The sequence below is a fragment of the Mobula birostris genome, chromosome 4, assembly GCF_030028105.1.
Source record: "Mobula birostris isolate sMobBir1 chromosome 4, sMobBir1.hap1, whole genome shotgun sequence".
Lineage (NCBI taxonomy): Eukaryota > Metazoa > Chordata > Chondrichthyes > Myliobatiformes > Myliobatidae > Mobula > Mobula birostris.
The window spans coordinates 164,758,207-164,779,719 of record NC_092373.1 but is presented as its reverse complement, the minus strand read 5'-3'; the positions used below and the strand labels follow the sequence as shown (position 1 = coordinate 164,779,719).

The 21,513-nt window shown below is 51.5% G+C and overlaps 1 protein-coding gene across 1 annotated transcript in view; it reads right to left on the bottom strand.

Annotated features, from left to right (window-relative positions):
* Nucleotides 1-21,513, bottom strand: part of tbck (TBC1 domain containing kinase) — a 338,866-nt gene that overhangs the window by 299,222 nt on the left and 18,131 nt on the right. The window lies entirely within an intron of this gene.

The following is a 21,513-nucleotide window of genomic DNA, read 5'->3' as shown; positions in this document are numbered from 1 at the left end:
TATCATCCCTGGGCATTACTGTGTGCTCCCATTCACCTGGTATCATCACTGGGTACTCCTGTTTGCTCCCATTCACCTAGTATCATCACTGGGTCCTCCTGTCTGCTTCCATTCACTTAGTATCATCACTGGGTACTCCTGTCTGCTCCCATTCACCTAGTATCATCACTGGGTCCTCCTGTCTGTTTCCATTCACTTAGTATCATCACTGGGTACTCCTGTCTGCTCCCCACCTAGTATCATCACTGGGTACTCCTGTCTGCTCCCATTCACCTGGTATCATCACTGGGTACTCCTGTCTGCTCCCCACCTAGTATAATCACTGGGTACTCCTGTCTGCTCCCATTCCCCCTACTATCATCACTGGGTATTCCTGTCTGCACCGTACCTGGTATCATCACTGGGTACTCCTGCCTGCTCCCCACCTGGTATCATCACTGGGTACTCCTGTCTGCTCCCCACCTAGTATCATCACTGGGTACTCCTGTCTGCTCCGCACCCAGTATCATCACTGGGTACTCCTGTCTGCTCCCATTCACCTAGTATCATCCCTGGGTACTCCTGTCTGCTCCCATTCACCTAGTATCATCACTGGGTCCTCCTGTCTGCTTCCATGCACTTAGTATCATCACTGGGTACTCCTGTCTGCTCCCCACCTAGTATCATCACTGGGTACTTCTGTCTGCTCCCATTCAACTAGTATCATCACTGGGAACTCCTGTCTGCTCCCCACCTAGTATCATCACTGGGTACTCCTGTCTGCTCCCCACCTAGTATCATCACTGGGTACTCCTGTCTGCTCCCCACCCAGTATCATCACTGGGTACTCCTGTCTGCTCCCATTCACTTTGTATCATCACTGGGTACTCCTGTCTGCTCCCATTCACCTAGTATCATCACTGGGTCCTCCTGTCTGTTTCCATTCACTTAGCATCATCACTGGGTACTCATGTCTGCTCCCCACCTAGTATCATCACTGGGTACTCCTGTCTGCTCCCATTCACCTGGTATCATCACTGGGTACTCCTGTCTGCTCCCCACCTGGTATAATCACTGGGTACTCCTGTCTGCTCCCATTCCCCCTACTATCATCACTGGGTATTCCTGTCTGCTCCCCACCTAGTATCATCACTGTGTACTCCTGTCTGCTCTCATTCACCTAGTCTCATCACTGGGTACTCCTGTCTGCTCCCATTCACCTAGTATCATCACTGGGTACTCCTGTCTGCACCGTACCTAGTATCGTCACTGGGTACTCTAGTCTGCTCCGCACACAGTATCATCACTGGGTACTCCTGTCTGCTCCCATTCACCTCGTATCATCACTGGGTACTCCTGTCTGCTCCCCACCTAGTATCATCACTGGGTACTCCTGTCTGCTCCCATTCACCTAGTATCATCCCTGGGTACTCCTGTCTGCTCCCATTCACCTAGTATCATCTCTGGGTACTCCTGTCTGCTTCCATGCACTTAGTATCATCACTGGGCACTCCTGTCTGCTCCCCACCCAGAATCATCACTGGGTACTCCTGTCTGCACCCATTCACCTAGTATCATTACTGGGTACTCCTGACTGCTCCCCACCTAGTATCATCACTGGGTACTCCTGTCTGCTCCCCACCTGGGACCATCACTGGGTACTCCTGGCTGCTCCCATTCACCTAGTATCACTACTGGGTACTCCTGTCTGCTCCCCACCTATTATCATCCCTGGGCACTACTGTGTGCTCCCATTCACCTGGTATCATCACTGGGTACTCCTGTCTGCTCCCATTCACCTAGTATCATCACTGCGTACTCCTGTCTGCTTCCATTCACCTAGTATCATCACTGGGTACTCCTGTCTGCACCGTACCTAGCATCGTCACTGGGTACTCCAGTCTGCTCCGCACCCAGTATCATCACTGGGTACTCCTGTCTGCTCCCATTCACCTCGTATCATCACTGGGTACTCCTGTCTGCTCCCCACCTAGTATCATCACTGGGTACTCCTGTCTGCTCCCATTCACCTAGTATCATCCCTGGGTACTCCTGTCTGCTCCCATTCACCTAGTATCATCTCTGGGTACTCCTGTCTGCTTCCATGCACTTAGTATCATCACTGGGCACTCCTGTCTGCTCCCCACCCAGAATCATCACTGGGTACTCCTGTCTGCACCCATTCACCTAGTATCATTACTGGGTACTCCTGACTGCTCCCCACCTAGTATCATCACTGGGTACTCCTGTCTGCTCCCCACCTGGGACCATCACTGGGTACTCCTGGCTGCTCCCATTCACCTAGTATAATCACTGGGTATTCCTGTCTGCACCGTACCTGGTATCATCACTGGGTACTCCTCCCTGCTCCCCACCTGGTATCATCACTGGGTACTCCTGTCTGCTCCCCACCTAGTATCATCACTGGGTACTCCTGTCTGCTCCGCACCCAGTATCATCACTGGGTACTCCTGTCTGCTCCCATTCACCTAGTATCATCCCTGGGTACTCCTGTCTGCTCCCATTCACCTAGTATCATCACTGGGTCCTCCTGTCTGCTTCCATGCACTTAGTATCATCACTGGGCACTCCTGTCTGCTCCCCACCTAGTATCATCACTGGGTACTTCTGTCTGCTCCCATTCAACTAGTATCATCACTGGGAACTCCTGTCTGCTCCCCACCTAGTATCATCACTGGGTACTCCTGTCTGCTCCCCACCTAGTATCATCACTGGGTACTCCTGTCTGCTCCCCACCCAGTATCATCACTGGGTACTCCTGTCTGCTCCCATTCACTTTGTATCATCACTGGGTACTCCTGTCTGCTCCCGTTCACCTAGTATCATCACTGGGTCCTCCTGTCTGTTTCCATTCACTTAGCATCATCACTGGGTACTCATGTCTGCTCCCCACCTAGTATCATCACTGGGTACTCCTGTCTGCTCCCATTCACCTGGTATCATCACTGGGTACTCCTGTCTGCTCCCCACCTAGTATAATCACTGGGTACTCCTGTCTGCTCCCATTCCCCCTACTATCATCACTGGGTATTCCTGTCTGCTCCCCACCTAGTATCATCACTGTGTACTCCTGTCTGCTCTCATTCACCTAGTCTCATCACTGGGTACTCCTGTCTGCTCCCATTCACCTAGTATCATCACTGGGTACTCCTGTCTGCACCGTACCTAGTATCGTCACTGGGTACTCCAGTCTGCTCCGCACACAGTATCATCACTGGGTACTCCTGTCTGCTCCCATTCACCTCGTATCATCACTGGGTACTCATGTCTGCTCCCCACCTAGTATCATCACTGGGTACTCCTGTCTGCTCCCATTCACCTAGTATCATCCCTGGGTACTCCTGTCTGCTCCCATTCACCTAGTATCATCTCTGGGTACTCCTGTCTGCTTCCATGCACTTAGTATCATCACTGGGCACTCCTGTCTGCTCCCCACCCAGAATCATCACTGGGTACTCCTGTCTGCACCCATTCACCTAGTATCATTACTGGGTACTCCTGACTGCTCCCCACCTAGTATCATCACTGGGTACTCCTGTCTGCTCCCCACCTGGGACCATCACTGGGTACTCCTGGCTGCTCCCATTCACCTAGTATCACTACTGGGTACTCCTGTCTGCTCCCCACCTATTATCATCCCTGGGCACTACTGTGTGCTCCCATTCACCTGGTATCATCACTGGGTACTCCTGTCTGCTCCCATTCACCTAGTATCATCACTGCGTACTCCTGTCTGCTTCCATTCACCTAGTATCATCACTGGGTACTCCTGTCTGCTCCCATTTAGCCAGTATCATCACTGGGTACTCCTGTCTTCCCCTCACCTCGTATCCTGACTGGGTACTCCTGTCTGCTCCCATTCACCTCGTATCATCACTGGGTACTCCTCTCTGCTCCCCACCCTAGTATCATCACTGGGTACTTCTGTCTGCTCCCATTCACCTAGTATCATCACTGGGTACTCCTGTCTGCTTCCATTCACTTAGTATCATGACTGGGTACTCCTGTCTGTTCCCCACCTAGTATCATCACTGGGTACTCCTGTCCGCTCTCATTCACCTAGTATCATCACTGGGTACTCCTGTCTGCTCCCCACCTTGTATCATCACTGGGTAGTCCTGTCTGCTCCCATTCACCTAGTATCATCACTAAGTACCCTGTCTGCTCCCCACCTCGTATCATCACTGGGTACTCCTCTCTGCTCCCATTCACCTGCTATCATCTCTGGGTACTCCTGTGTGCTGTCATTCACCTAGTATCATCACTGGGTACTCCTGTCTGCTCCCATTCACCTAGTATCATCACTGGGTACTCTTGTCTACTCCCCACCTAGTATCATCACAGGGTACTCCTGTCTGCTCTCCATCTAGTATCATCACTGGGTACTCCTTTCTGCTCCCATTCACCTAGTATCATCACTGGGTACTCCTGTCTGCTCCCATTAACCTAGTATCATCACTGGGTGCTCCTATCTGCTCCACACCTGTCTACACCCATTCACCTAGTATCATCACTGGGTACTCCTGTCTGCTCCCCACCTAGTATCATCACTGGGTACTCCTGTCTTCTCCCCACCTAGTATCATCACTGTGTATTCCTGTCTTGCCCCATTCACCTAGTATCATCACTGGGTACTCCTGTCTGCTCCCATTAAGCTAGTATCATCACTGGGTACTCCTGTCTTCTCCTCACCTCGTATCCTGACTGGGTACTCTTGTCTGCTCCCATTCACCTCGTATCATCACTGGGTACTCCTCTCTGCTCCCCACCCTAGTATCATCACTGGGTACTCCTGTCTGCTCCCCAACTAATATCATCACTGGGTACTCCTGTCAGCTCCCCACCCAGTCATAACTGGGTACTCCTGTCTGATCCCATTCACCTAGTATCATCACTGGGTACTCCTGTCTGCTCCCATTCACCTAGTATCATCACTGGGTACTCCTGTCTGCTCCCATTCACCTACTATCATCACTGGGTACTCCTGTCTGCTCCCATACACCTACTATCATCACTGGGTACTCCTGTCTGCTCCCATTCACCTACTATCATCACTGGGTACTCTTGTCTACTCCCCACCTAGTATCATCACTGGGTACTCCTGTCTTCTCCCCACCTAGTATCACCACTGTGTATTCCTGTCTTCCCCCATTCACCTAGTATCATCACTGGGTACACCTGTCTGCTCCCATTTAGCCAGTATCATCACTGGGTACTCCTGTCTTCCCCTCACCTCGTATCCTGACTGGGTACTCCTGTCTGCTCCCATTCACCTCGTATCATCACTGGGTACTCCTCTCTGCTCCCCACCCTAGTATCATCACTGGGTACTTCTGTCTGCTCCCATTCACCTAGTATCATCACTGGGTACTGCTGTCTGCTTCCATTCACTTAGTATCATGACTGGGTACTCCTGTCTGTTCCCCACCTAGTATCATCACTGGGTACTCCTGTCCGCTCTCATTCACCTAGTATCATAACTGGGTACTCCTGTCTGCTTCCATTCACCTAGTATCATCACTGGGTACTCCTGTCTGCTCCCATTCACCTAGTATCATCACTGGGCACTCCTGTCTGCTCCCCACCTAGTATCCTCACTGGGTACTCCTGTCTGCTCCCTACCTAGTAACATCACTGGGTACTCCTGTTTCCTCCCCACGTAGTATCATCACTAGGTACTCGGTCTGCTCTTCACCTTGTATCATCACTGGGTACTCCTGTCAGCTCCCCACCTAGTATCATCACTGGGGACTCCTGTCTGCTCCCCACCGAGTATCATCACTGGGTACTCCTGTCTGCTCCCCACCTAGTATCATCACTGGGTACTTCTGTCTGCTCCCCACCTAGTATCATCACTGGGTACTCCTGTCTGCTCCCCATCTTGTATCATCACTAGGTACTCCTGTCTGCTCCCCACTTAGTATCATCACTGGGTACTCCTGTCTGCGCCGCACCTAGTATCATCACTGGGTACTCCTGTCTGCTCCCATTCACCTAGTATCATCGCTGGGCACACCCGTCTGCTCCCCATGTGGTATCATTACTGAGTACACCTGTCTGCTCCCCAACTAATATCATCACTGGGTACTCCTGTCTGCTTCCATTCACCTAGTATCATCACTGGGTACTCCTGTCCGCTCTCATTCATCTAGTATCATCACTGGCTACTCCTGCCTGCTCCCATTCACCTGTTATCATCACTGGGTACTCCTGTCTGCTCCCATTCACCTGGTATCATTACCGGGTACTCCTGTCTGCTCCCATTCACCTAGTATCATCACTGGGCACTACTGTCTGCTCCCCACCTAGTATCATCACTGGGTACTCCTGTCTGCTCCCCACCTAGTATCATTGCTGGGTACTCCTGTGTGCTCCCATTCACCTAGTATCACCACTAGGTATCCTGTCTGCTCCCCACCTCGTATCATGACTGGGTACTCCTGTCTGCTCCCATTCCCCTACTATCATCACTGGGTACTCCTGTCAGCTCCCCACCCAGTCATAACTGGGTACTCCTGTCTGATCCCATTCACCTAGTATCATCACTGGGTACTCCTGTCTGCTCCCATTCACCTAGTATCATCACTGGGTACTCCTGTCTGCTCCCATTCACCTACTATCATCACTGGGTACTCCTGTCTGCTACCATTCACCTACTATCATCACTGGGTACTCCTGTCTGCTCCCATTCACCTACTATCATCACTGGGTACTCTTGTCTACTCCCCACCTGGTATCATCACTGGGTACTCCTGTCTTCTCCCCACCTAGTATCACCACTGAGTAATCCTGTCTTCCCCCATTCACCTAGTATCATCACTGGGTACTCCTGTCTGCTCCCATTTAGCCAGTATCATCACTGGGTACTCCTGTCTTCCCCTCACCTCGTATCCTGACTGGGTACTCCTGTCTGCTCCCATTCACCTCGTATCATCACTGGGTACTCCTCTCTGCTCCCCACCCTAGTATCATCACTGGGTACTTCTGTCTGCTCCCATTCACCTAGTATCATCACTGGGTACTCCTGTCTGCTTCCATTCACTTAGTATCATGACTGGGTACTCCTGTCTGTTCCCCACCTAGTATCATCACTGGGTACTCCTGTCCGCTCTCATTCACCTAGTATCATCACTGGGTACTCCTGTCTGCTCCCCACCTTGTATCATCACTGGGTAGTCCTGTCTGCTCCCATTCACCTAGTATCATCACTAAGTACCCTGTCTGCTCCCCACCTCGTATCATCACTGGGTACTCCTCTCTGCTCCCATTCACCTGCTATCATCTCTGGGTACTCCTGTGTGCTGTCATTCACCTAGTATCATCACTGGGTACTCCTGTCTGCTCCCATTCACCTAGTATCATCACTGGGTACTCTTGTCTACTCCCCACCTAGTATCATCACAGGGTACTCCTGTCTGCTCTCCATCTAGTATCATCACTGGGTACTCCTTTCTGCTCCCATTCACCTAGTATCATCACTGGGTACTCCTGTCTGCTCCCATTCACCTAGTATCATCACTGGGTGCTCCTGTCTGCTCCACACCTGTCTACACCCATTCACCTAGTATCATCACTGGGTACTCCTGTCTGCTCCCCACCTAGTATCATCACTGGGTACTCCTGTCTTCTCCCCACCTAGTATCATCACTGTGTATTCCTGTCTTGCCCCATTCACCTAGTATCATCACTGGGTACTCCTGTCTGCTCCCATTAAGCTAGTATCATCACTGGGTACTCCTGTCTTCTCCTCACCTCGTATCCTGACTGGGTACTCTTGTCTGCTCCCATTCACCTCGTATCATCACTGGGTACTCCTCTCTGCTCCCCACCCTAGTATCATCACTGGGTACTCCTGTCTGCTCCCCAACTAATATCATCACTGGGTACTCCTGTCTGCTCCCCACCTAGTATCATCACTGGGTACTCCTGTCTGCTCCCCATCTTGTATCATCACTGGGTACTCCTGTCTCCTCCCCACTTAGTATCATCACTGGGCACTCCTGTCTGCTCCCCACCTAGTATCATCACTGGGTACTCCTGTCTGTTCCCATTCACCTAGTATCATCGCTGGGTACTCCTGTCTGCTCCCATTCACCTAGTATCATCGCTGGGTACTCCTGTCTGCTCCCATTCACATAGTATCATCAGTGGGTACTCCTGTCTGCTCCCCACTTAGTATCATCACTGGGTACTCCTGTCTGCTCCCCACCTAGTATCATCACTGTGTACTTCTGTCTCCTCCCATTCACCTAGTATCATCGCTGGGTACTCCTGTCTGCTCCCATTCACCTAGTATCATCACTGGGTACTCCTGTCTGCTCCCCACTTATTATCATCACTGGGTACTCCTGTCTGCTCCCGAACTAGCATCATCACTGGGTACTCCTGTCTGCTTCAATTCACTTAGTATCATCACTGGGTACTCCTGTCGGCTCCCCACCTAGTATCATCACTGGGTACTCCTGTCTGCTCCCCACTTGGTATCATCACTGGGTACTCCTGTGTGCTCCCCATCTTGTATCATCACTAGGTACTCCTGTCTGTTCCCCACCTAGTATCATCACTGGGTACTCCTGTCTGCTCCCCACACAGTATCATCACTGGGTACTCCTGTCTGCTCCCCACCTAGTATCATCACTGGGTACTCCTGTCTGCTCCCCACCCAGTATCATCACTGGGTACTCCTGTCTGCTCTCGACCTAGTATCATCACTGGGTACTCCTGTCTGCTCCACACCTAGTTTCATCACTGGGTACTCCTGTCTGCTCCCATTCACCTAGTATCATCACTGGGTACTCCTGTCTGCTCCCCACCTAGTATCATCACTGGGTACTCCTGTCTGCTCCTCACCTAGTATCATCACTGGGTACTCCTGTCTGCTCCCCACAGAGTATCATCACTGGGTACTCCTGGCTGCTCCCATTCACCTAGTATCATTAGTGGGTACTCCTGTCTGCTCCCCACCTATTATCATCCCTGGGCATTACTGTGTGCTCCCATTCACCTGGTATCATCACTGGGTACTCCTGTTTGCTCCCATTCACCTAGTATCATCACTGGGTCCTCCTGTCTGCTTCCATTCACTTAGTATCATCACTGGGTACTCCTGTCTGCTCCCATTCACCTAGTATCATCACTGGGTCCTCCTGTCTGCTTCCATTCACTTAGTATCATCACTGGGTACTCCTGTCTGCTCCCCACCTGGTATCATCACTGGGTACTCCTGTCTGCTCCCCACCTAGTATAATCACTGGGTACTCCTGTCTGCTCCCATTCCCCCTACTATCATCACTGGGTATTCCTGTCTGCTCCCCACCTAGTATCATCACTGTGTACTCCTGTCTGCTCTCATTCACCTAGTATCATCACTGGGTACTCCTGTCTGCTCCCATTCACCTAGTATCATCACTGGGTACTCCTGTCTGCACCGTACCTAGTATCGTCACTGGGTACTCCTGTCTGCTCCGCACCCAGTATCATCACTGGGTACTCCTGTCTGCTTCCATGCACTTAGTATCATCACTGGGCACTCCTGTCTGCTCCCCACCCAGAATCATCACTGGGTACTCCTGTCTGCACCCATTCACCTAGTATCATTACTGGGTACTCCTGACTGCTCCCCACCTAGTATCATCACTGGGTACTCCTGTCTGCTCCCCACCTGGGACCATCACTGGGTACTCCTGGCTGCTCCCATTCACCTAGTATCACTACTGGGTACTCCTGTCTGCTCCCCACCTATTATCATCCCTGGGCACTACTGTGTGCTCCCATTCACCTGGTATCATCACTGGGTACTCCTGTCTGCTCCCATTCACCCAGTATCATCACTGCGTACTCCTGTCTGCTTCCATTCACCTAGTATCATCACTGGGTACTCCTGTCTGCTCCCCACCTAGTATAATCTCTGGGTACTCCTGTCTGCTCCCATTCCCCGTACTATCATCACTGGGTATTCCTGTCTGCTCCCCACCTAGTATCATCACTGTGTACTCCTGTCTGCTCTCATTCACCTACTATCATCACTGGGTACTCCTGTCTGCTCCCATACACCTACTATCATCACTGGGTACTCCTGTCTGCTCCCATTCACCTACTATCATCACTGGGTACTCTTGTCTACTCCCCACCTAGTATCATCACTGGGTACTCCTGTCTTCTCCCCACCTAGTATCACCACTGTGTATTCCTGTCTTCTCCCATTCACCTAGTATCATCACTGGGTACACCTGTCTGCTCCCATTTAGCCAGTATCATCACTGGGTACTCCTGTCTTCCCCTCACCTCGTATCCTGACTGGGTACTCCTGTCTGCTCCCATTCACCTCGTATCATCACTGGGTACTCCTCTCTGCTCCCCACCCTAGTATCATCACTGGGTACTTCTGTCTGCTCCCATTCACCTAGTATCATCACTGGGTACTGCTGTCTGCTTCCATTCACTTAGTATCATGACTGGGTACTCCTGTCTGTTCCCCACCTAGTATCATCACTGGGTACTCCTGTCCGCTCTCATTCACCTAGTATCATAACTGGGTACTCCTGTCTGCTTCCATTCACCTAGTATCATCACTGGGTACTCCTGTCTGCTCCCATTCACCTAGTATCATCACTGGGCACTCCTGTCTGCTCCCCACCTAGTATCCTCACTGGGTACTCCTGTCTGCTCCCTACCTAGTAACATCACTGGGTACTCCTGTTTCCTCCCCACGTAGTATCATCACTAGGTACTCGGTCTGCTCTTCACCTTGTATCATCACTGGGTACTCCTGTCAGCTCCCCACCTAGTATCATCACTGGGGACTCCTGTCTGCTCCCCACCGAGTATCATCACTGGGTACTCCTGTCTGCTCCCCACCTAGTATCATCACTGGGTACTTCTGTCTGCTCCCCACCTAGTATCATCACTGGGTACTCCTGTCTGCTCCCCATCTTGTATCATCACTAGGTACTCCTGTCTGCTCCCCACTTAGTATCATCACTGGGTACTCCTGTCTGCGCCGCACCTAGTATCATCACTGGGTACTCCTGTCTGCTCCCATTCACCTAGTATCATCGCTGGGCACACCTGTCTGCTCCCCACGTGGTATCATTACTGAGTACACCTGTCTGCTCCCCAACTAATATCATCACTGGGTACTCCTGTCTGCTTCCATTCACCTAGTATCATCACTGGGTACTCCTGTCCGCTCTCATTCATCTAGTATCATCACTGGCTACTCCTGCCTGCTCCCATTCACCTGTTATCATCACTGGGTACTCCTGTCTGCTCCCATTCACCTGGTATCATTACCGGGTACTCCTGTCTGCTCCCATTCACCTAGTATCATCACTGGGCACTACTGTCTGCTCCCCACCTAGTATCATCACTGGGTACTCCTGTCTGCTCCCCACCTAGTATCATTGCTGGGTACTCCTGTGTGCTCCCATTCACCTAGTATCACCACTAGGTATCCTGTCTGCTCCCCACCTCGTATCATGACTGGGTACTCCTGTCTGCTCCCATTCCCCTACTATCATCACTGGGTACTCCTGTCAGCTCCCCACCCAGTCATAACTGGGTACTCCTGTCTGATCCCATTCACCTAGTATCATCACTGGGTACTCCTGTCTGCTCCCATTCACCTAGTATCATCACTGGGTACTCCTGTCTGCTCCCATTCACCTACTATCATCACTGGGTACTCCTGTCTGCTACCATTCACCTACTATCATCACTGGGTACTCCTGTCTGCTCCCATTCACCTACTATCATCACTGGGTACTCTTGTCTACTCCCCACCTGGTATCATCACTGGGTACTCCTGTCTTCTCCCCACCTAGTATCACCACTGAGTAATCCTGTCTTCCCCCATTCACCTAGTATCATCACTGGGTACTCCTGTCTGCTCCCATTTAGCCAGTATCATCACTGGGTACTCCTGTCTTCCCCTCACCTCGTATCCTGACTGGGTACTCCTGTCTGCTCCCATTCACCTCGTATCATCACTGGGTACTCCTCTCTGCTCCCCACCCTAGTATCATCACTGGGTACTTCTGTCTGCTCCCATTCACCTAGTATCATCACTGGGTACTCCTGTCTGCTTCCATTCACTTAGTATCATGACTGGGTACTCCTGTCTGTTCCCCACCTAGTATCATCACTGGGTACTCCTGTCCGCTCTCATTCACCTAGTATCATCACTGGGTACTCCTGTCTGCTCCCCACCTTGTATCATCACTGGGTAGTCCTGTCTGCTCCCATTCACCTAGTATCATCACTAAGTACCCTGTCTGCTCCCCACCTCGTATCATCACTGGGTACTCCTCTCTGCTCCCATTCACCTGCTATCATCTCTGGGTACTCCTGTGTGCTGTCATTCACCTAGTATCATCACTGGGTACTCCTGTCTGCTCCCATTCACCTAGTATCATCACTGGGTACTCTTGTCTACTCCCCACCTAGTATCATCACAGGGTACTCCTGTCTGCTCTCCATCTAGTATCATCACTGGGTACTCCTTTCTGCTCCCATTCACCTAGTATCATCACTGGGTACTCCTGTCTGCTCCCATTCACCTAGTATCATCACTGGGTGCTCCTGTCTGCTCCACACCTGTCTACACCCATTCACCTAGTATCATCACTGGGTACTCCTGTCTGCTCCCCACCTAGTATCATCACTGGGTACTCCTGTCTTCTCCCCACCTAGTATCATCACTGTGTATTCCTGTCTTGCCCCATTCACCTAGTATCATCACTGGGTACTCCTGTCTGCTCCCATTAAGCTAGTATCATCACTGGGTACTCCTGTCTTCTCCTCACCTCGTATCCTGACTGGGTACTCTTGTCTGCTCCCATTCACCTCGTATCATCACTGGGTACTCCTCTCTGCTCCCCACCCTAGTATCATCACTGGGTACTCCTGTCTGCTCCCCAACTAATATCATCACTGGGTACTCCTGTCTGCTCCCCACCTAGTATCATCACTGGGTACTCCTGTCTGCTCCCCATCTTGTATCATCACTGGGTACTCCTGTCTCCTCCCCACTTAGTATCATCACTGGGCACTCCTGTCTGCTCCCCACCTAGTATCATCACTGGGTACTCCTGTCTGTTCCCATTCACCTAGTATCATCGCTGGGTACTCCTGTCTGCTCCCATTCACCTAGTATCATCGCTGGGTACTCCTGTCTGCTCCCATTCACATAGTATCATCAGTGGGTACTCCTGTCTGCTCCCCACTTAGTATCATCACTGGGTACTCCTGTCTGCTCCCCACCTAGTATCATCACTGTGTACTTCTGTCTCCTCCCATTCACCTAGTATCATCGCTGGGTACTCCTGTCTGCTCCCATTCACCTAGTATCATCACTGGGTACTCCTGTCTGCTCCCCACTTATTATCATCACTGGGTACTCCTGTCTGCTCCCGAACTAGCATCATCACTGGGTACTCCTGTCTGCTTCAATTCACTTAGTATCATCACTGGGTACTCCTGTCGGCTCCCCACCTAGTATCATCACTGGGTACTCCTGTCTGCTCCCCACTTGGTATCATCACTGGGTACTCCTGTGTGCTCCCCATCTTGTATCATCACTAGGTACTCCTGTCTGTTCCCCACCTAGTATCATCACTGGGTACTCCTGTCTGCTCCCCACACAGTATCATCACTGGGTACTCCTGTCTGCTCCCCACCTAGTATCATCACTGGGTACTCCTGTCTGCTCCCCACCCAGTATCATCACTGGGTACTCCTGTCTGCTCTCGACCTAGTATCATCACTGGGTACTCCTGTCTGCTCCACACCTAGTTTCATCACTGGGTACTCCTGTCTGCTCCCATTCACCTAGTATCATCACTGGGTACTCCTGTCTGCTCCCCACCTAGTATCATCACTGGGTACTCCTGTCTGCTCCTCACCTAGTATCATCACTGGGTACTCCTGTCTGCTCCCCACAGAGTATCATCACTGGGTACTCCTGGCTGCTCCCATTCACCTAGTATCATTAGTGGGTACTCCTGTCTGCTCCCCACCTATTATCATCCCTGGGCATTACTGTGTGCTCCCATTCACCTGGTATCATCACTGGGTACTCCTGTTTGCTCCCATTCACCTAGTATCATCACTGGGTCCTCCTGTCTGCTTCCATTCACTTAGTATCATCACTGGGTACTCCTGTCTGCTCCCATTCACCTAGTATCATCACTGGGTCCTCCTGTCTGCTTCCATTCACTTAGTATCATCACTGGGTACTCCTGTCTGCTCCCCACCTGGTATCATCACTGGGTACTCCTGTCTGCTCCCCACCTAGTATAATCACTGGGTACTCCTGTCTGCTCCCATTCCCCCTACTATCATCACTGGGTATTCCTGTCTGCTCCCCACCTAGTATCATCACTGTGTACTCCTGTCTGCTCTCATTCACCTAGTATCATCACTGGGTACTCCTGTCTGCTCCCATTCACCTAGTATCATCACTGGGTACTCCTGTCTGCACCGTACCTAGTATCGTCACTGGGTACTCCTGTCTGCTCCGCACCCAGTATCATCACTGGGTACTCCTGTCTGCTTCCATGCACTTAGTATCATCACTGGGCACTCCTGTCTGCTCCCCACCCAGAATCATCACTGGGTACTCCTGTCTGCACCCATTCACCTAGTATCATTACTGGGTACTCCTGACTGCTCCCCACCTAGTATCATCACTGGGTACTCCTGTCTGCTCCCCACCTGGGACCATCACTGGGTACTCCTGGCTGCTCCCATTCACCTAGTATCACTACTGGGTACTCCTGTCTGCTCCCCACCTATTATCATCCCTGGGCACTACTGTGTGCTCCCATTCACCTGGTATCATCACTGGGTACTCCTGTCTGCTCCCATTCACCCAGTATCATCACTGCGTACTCCTGTCTGCTTCCATTCACCTAGTATCATCACTGGGTACTCCTGTCTGCTCCCCACCTAGTATAATCTCTGGGTACTCCTGTCTGCTCCCATTCCCCGTACTATCATCACTGGGTATTCCTGTCTGCTCCCCACCTAGTATCATCACTGTGTACTCCTGTCTGCTCTCATTCACCTACTATCATCACTGGGTACTCCTGTCTGCTCCCATTCACCTAGTATCATCACTGGGTACTCCTGTCTGCACCGTACCTGGTATCATCACTGGGTACTCCTGTCTGTTCCGCACCCAGTATCATCACTGGGTACTCCTGTCTGCACCGTACCTAGTATTATCACTGGGTACTCCTGCCTGCTCCCCTCCTGGTATCATCACTGGGTACTCCTGTCTGCTCCCCACCTAGTATCATCACTGGGTACTCCTGTCTGCTCCGCACCCAGTATCATCACTGTGTATTACTGTCTGCTCCCATTCACCTAGTATCATCCCTGGGTACTCCTGTCTGCTCCCATTCACCTAGCATCATCACTGGGTACTCCTGTCTGCTCCCATTCACCTAGTATCATCACTGGGTTCTCCTGTCTGCTTCCATGCACTTAGTATCATCACTGGGCACTCCTGTCTGCTCCCCACCTAGTATCATCACTGGGTACTTCTGTCTGCTCCCATTCAACTAGTATCATCACTGGGAACTCCTGTCTGCTCCCCACCTAGTATCATCACTGGGTACTCCTGTCTGCTCCCCACCTAGTATCATCACTGGGTACTCCTGTCTGCTCCCCACCCAGTATCATCACTGGGTACTCCTGTCTGCTCCCATTCACCTAGTATCATCACTGGGTACTCCTGTCTGCTCCCCACCTGGTATCATCACTGCGTACTTCTGTCTGCTTCCATTCACCTGGTATCATCAGTGGGTACTCCTGTCTGCTCCCATTCACCTAGTATCATCACTGGGTCCTCCTGTCTGGTTCCCTTCACTTAGTATCATCACTGGGTACTCCTGTCTGCTCCCCACCCAGTATCATCACTGGGTCCTCCTGTTTGCTCCCATTCACCTAGTATCATCACTGGGTACTCCTGTCTGCTCCCATTCACCTAGTATCATCACTGGGTACTCCTGTCTGCTCCCCAACTAATATCATCACTGGGTACTCCTGTCTGCTCCCCACCTAGTATCATCACTGGGTACTCCTGTCTGCTCCCCATCTTGTATCATCACTGGGTACTCCTGTCTCCTCCCCACTTAGTATCATCACTGGGCACTCCTGTCTGCTCCCCACCTAGTATCATCACTGGGTATTCCTGTCTGTTCCCATTCACCTAGTATCATCGCTGGGTACTCCTGTCTGCTCCCATTCACCTAGTATCATCGCTGGGTACTCCTGTCTGCTCCCATTCACATAGTATCATCAGTGGGTACTCCTGTCTGCTCCCCACTTAGTATCATCACTGGGTACTCCTGTCTGCTCCCCACCTAGTATCATCACTGGGTACTTCTGTCTCCTCCCATTCACCTAGTATCATCGCTGGGTACTCCTGTCTGCTCCCATTCACCTAGTATCATCACTGGGTACTCCTGTCTGCTCCCCACTTATTATCATCACTGGGTACTCCTGTCTGCTCCCGAACTAGCATCATCACTGGGTACTCCTGTCTGCTTCAATTCACTTAGTATCATCACTGGGTACTCCTGTCGGCTCCCCACCTAGTATCATCACTGGGTACTCCTGTCTGCTCCCCACTTGGTATCATCACTGGGTACTCCTGTGTGCTCCCCATCTTGTATCATCACTAGGTACTCCTGTCTGTTCCCCACCTAGTATCATCACTGGGTACTCCTGTCTGCTCCCCACACAGTATCATCACTGGGTACTCCTGTCTGCTCCCCACCTAGTATCATCACTGGGTACTCCTGTCTGCTCCCCACCCAGTATCATCACTGGGTACTCCTGTCTGCTCTCGACCTAGTATCATCACTGGGTACTCCTGTCTGCTCCACACCTAGTTTTATCACTGGGTACTCCTGTCTGCTCCCATTCACCTAGTATCATCACTGGGTACTCCTGTCTGCTCCCCACCTAGTATCATCACTGGGTACTCCTGTCTGCTCCTCACCTAGTATCATCACTGGGTACTCCTGTCTGCTCCCCACAGAGTATCATCACTGGGTACTCCTGGCTGCTCCCATTCACCTGGTATCATCACTGGGTACTCCTGTTTGCTCCCATTCACCTAGTATCATCACTGGGTCCTCCTGTCTGCTTCCATTCACTTAGTATCATCACTGGGTACTCCTGTCTGCTCCCATTCACCTAGTATCATCACTGGGTCCTCCTGTCTGCTTCCATTCACTTAGTATCATCACTGGGTACTCCTGTCTGCTCCCCACCTAGTATCATCACTGGGTACTCCTGTCTGCTCCCATTCACCTGGTATCATCACTGGGTACTCCTGTCTGCTCCCCACCTAGTATAATCACTGGGTACTCCTGTCTGCTCCCATTCCCCCTACTATCATCACTGGGTATTCCTGTCTGCTCCCCACCTAGTATCATCACTGTGTACTCCTGTCTGCTCTCATTCACCTAGTATCATCACTGGGTACTCCTGTCTGCTCCCATTCACCTAGTATCACCACTGGGTACTCCTGTCTGCACCGTACCTAGTATCGTCACTGGGTACTCCTGTCTGCGCCGCACCCAGTATCATCACTGGGTACTCCTGTCTGCTTCCATGCACTTAGTATCATCACTGGGCACTCCTGTCTGCTCCCCACCCAGAATCATCACTGGGTACTCCTGTCTGCACCCATTCACCTAGTATCATTACTGGGTACTCCTGACTGCTCCCCACCTAGTATCATCACTGGGTACTCCTGTCTGCTCCCCACCTGGGACCATCACTGGGTACTCCTGGCTGCTCCCATTCACCTAGTATCACTACTGGGTACTCCTGTCTGCTCCCCACCTATTATCATCCCTGGGCACTACTGTGTGCTCCCATTCACCTGGTATCATCACTGGGTACTCCTGTCTGCTCCCATTCACCCAGTATCATCACTGCGTACTCCTGTCTGCTTCCATTCACCTAGTATCATCACTGGGTACTCCTGTCTGCTCCCCACCTAGTATAATCTCTGGGTACTCCTGTCTGCTCCCATTCCCCGTACTATCATCACTGGGTATTCCTGTCTGCTCCCCACCTAGTATCATCACTGTGTACTCCTGTCTGCTCTCATTCACCTACTATCATCACTGGGTACTCCTGTCTGCTCCCATTCACCTAGTATCATCACTGGGTACTCCTGTCTGCACCGTACCTGGTATCATCACTGGGTACTCCTGTCTGTTCCGCACCCAGTATCATCACTGGGTACTCCTGTCTGCACCGTACCTAGTATTATCACTGGGTACTCCTGCCTGCTCCCCTCCTGGTATCATCACTGGGTACTCCTGTCTGCTCCCCACCTAGTATCATCACTGGGTACTCCTGTCTGCTCCGCACCCAGTATCATCACTGTGTATTACTGTCTGCTCCCATTCACCTAGTATCATCCCTGGGTACTCCTGTCTGCTCCCATTCACCTAGCATCATCACTGGGTACTCCTGTCTGCTCCCATTCACCTAGTATCATCACTGGGTTCTCCTGTCTGCTTCCATGCACTTAGTATCATCACTGGGCACTCCTGTCTGCTCCCCACCTAGTATCATCACTGGGTACTTCTGTCTGCTCCCATTCAACTAGTATCATCACTGGGAACTCCTGTCTGCTCCCCACCTAGTATCATCACTGGGTACTCCTGTCTGCTCCCCACCTAGTATCATCACTGGGTACTCCTGTCTGCTCCCCACCCAGTATCATCACTGGGTACTCCTGTCTGCTCCCATTCACCTAGTATCATCACTGGGTACTCCTGTCTGCTCCCCACCTGGTATCATCACTGCGTACTTCTGTCTGCTTCCATTCACCTGGTATCATCAGTGGGTACTCCTGTCTGCTCCCATTCACCTAGTATCATCACTGGGTCCTCCTGTCTGGTTCCCTTCACTTAGTATCATCACTGGGTACTCCTGTCTGCTCCCCACCCAGTATCATCACTGGGTCCTCCTGTTTGCTCCCATTCACCTAGTATCATCACTGGGTACTCCTGTCTGCTCCCATTCACCTAGTATCATCACTGGGTACTCCTGTCTGCTCCCCAACTAATATCATCACTGGGTACTCCTGTCTGCTCCCCACCTAGTATCATCACTGGGTACTCCTGTCTGCTCCCCATCTTGTATCATCACTGGGTACTCCTGTCTCCTCCCCACTTAGTATCATCACTGGGCACTCCTGTCTGCTCCCCACCTAGTATCATCACTGGGTATTCCTGTCTGTTCCCATTCACCTAGTATCATCGCTGGGTACTCCTGTCTGCTCCCATTCACCTAGTATCATCGCTGGGTACTCCTGTCTGCTCCCATTCACATAGTATCATCAGTGGGTACTCCTGTCTGCTCCCCACTTAGTATCATCACTGGGTACTCCTGTCTGCTCCCCACCTAGTATCATCACTGGGTACTTCTGTCTCCTCCCATTCACCTAGTATCATCGCTGGGTACTCCTGTCTGCTCCCATTCACCTAGTATCATCACTGGGTACTCCTGTCTGCTCCCCACTTATTATCATCACTGGGTACTCCTGTCTGCTCCCGAACTAGCATCATCACTGGGTACTCCTGTCTGCTTCAATTCACTTAGTATCATCACTGGGTACTCCTGTCGGCTCCCCACCTAGTATCATCACTGGGTACTCCTGTCTGCTCCCCACTTGGTATCATCACTGGGTACTCCTGTGTGCTCCCCATCTTGTATCATCACTAGGTACTCCTGTCTGTTCCCCACCTAGTATCATCACTGGGTACTCCTGTCTGCTCCCCACACAGTATCATCACTGGGTACTCCTGTCTGCTCCCCACCTAGTATCATCACTGGGTACTCCTGTCTGCTCCCCACCCAGTATCATCACTGGGTACTCCTGTCTGCTCTCGACCTAGTATCATCACTGGGTACTCCTGTCTGCTCCACACCTAGTTTTATCACTGGGTACTCCTGTCTGCTCCCATTCACCTAGTATCATCACTGGGTACTCCTGTCTGCTCCCCACCTAGTATCATCACTGGGTACTCCTGTCTGCTCCTCACCTAGTATCATCACTGGGTACTCCTGTCTGCTCCCCACAGAGTATCATCACTGGGTACTCCTGGCTGCTCCCATTCACCTGGTATCATCACTGGGTACTCCTGTTTGCTCCCATTCACCTAGTATCATCACTGGGTCCTCCTGTCTGCTTCCATTCACTTAGTATCATCACTGGGTACTCCTGTCTGCTCCCATTCACCTAGTATCATCACTGGGTCCTCCTGTCTGCTTCCATTCACTTAGTATCATCACTGGGTACTCCTGTCTGCTCCCCACCTAGTATCATCACTGGGTACTCCTGTCTGCTCCCATTCACCTGGTATCATCACTGGGTACTCCTGTCTGCTCCCCACCTAGTATAATCACTGGGTACTCCTGTCTGCTCCCATTCCCCCTACTATCATCACTGGGTATTCCTGTCTGCTCCCCACCTAGTATCATCACTGTGTACTCCTGTCTGCTCTCATTCACCTAGTATCATCACTGGGTACTCCTGTCTGCTCCCATTCACCTAGTATCACCACTGGGTACTCCTGTCTGCACCGTACCTAGTATCGTCACTGGGTACTCCTGTCTGCGCCGCACCCAGTATCATCACTGGGTACTCCTGTCTGCTTCCATGCACTTAGTATCATCACTGGGCACTCCTGTCTGCTCCCCACCCAGAATCATCACTGGGTACTCCTGGCTGCTCCCATTCACCTAGTATCACTACTGGGTACTCCTGTCTGCTCCCCACCTATTATCATCCCTGGGCACTACTGTGTGCTCCCATTCACCTGGTATCATCACTGGGTACTCCTGTCTGCTCCCATTCACCTAGTATCATCACTGCGTACTCCTGTCTGCTTCCATTCACCTAGTATCATCACTGGGTACTCCTGTCTGCTCCCCACCTAGTATAATCTCTGGGTACTCCTGTCTGCTCCCATTCCCCCTACTATCATCACTGGGTATTCCTGTCTGCTCCCCACCTAGTATCATCACTGTGTACTCCTGTCTGCTCTCATTCACCTAGTATCATCACTGGGTACTCCTGTCTGCTCCCATTCACCTAGTATCATCACTGGGTACTCCTGTCTGCACCGTACCTGGTATCATCACTGGGTACTCCTGCCTGCTCCCCACCTGGTATCATCACTGGGTACTCCTGTCTGCTCCCCACCTAGTATCATCACTGGGTACTCCTGTCTGTTCCGCACCCAGTATCATCACTGGGTACTCCTGTCTGCACCGTACCTAGTATTATCACTGGGTACTCCTGCCTGCTCCCCACCTGGTATCATCACTGGGTACTCCTGTCTGCTCCCCACCTAGTATCATCACTGGGTACTCCTGTCTGCTCCGCACCCAGTATCATCACTGTGTATTACTGTCTGCTCCCATTCACCTAGTATCATCCCTGGGTACTCCTGTCTGCTCCCATTCACCTAGCAT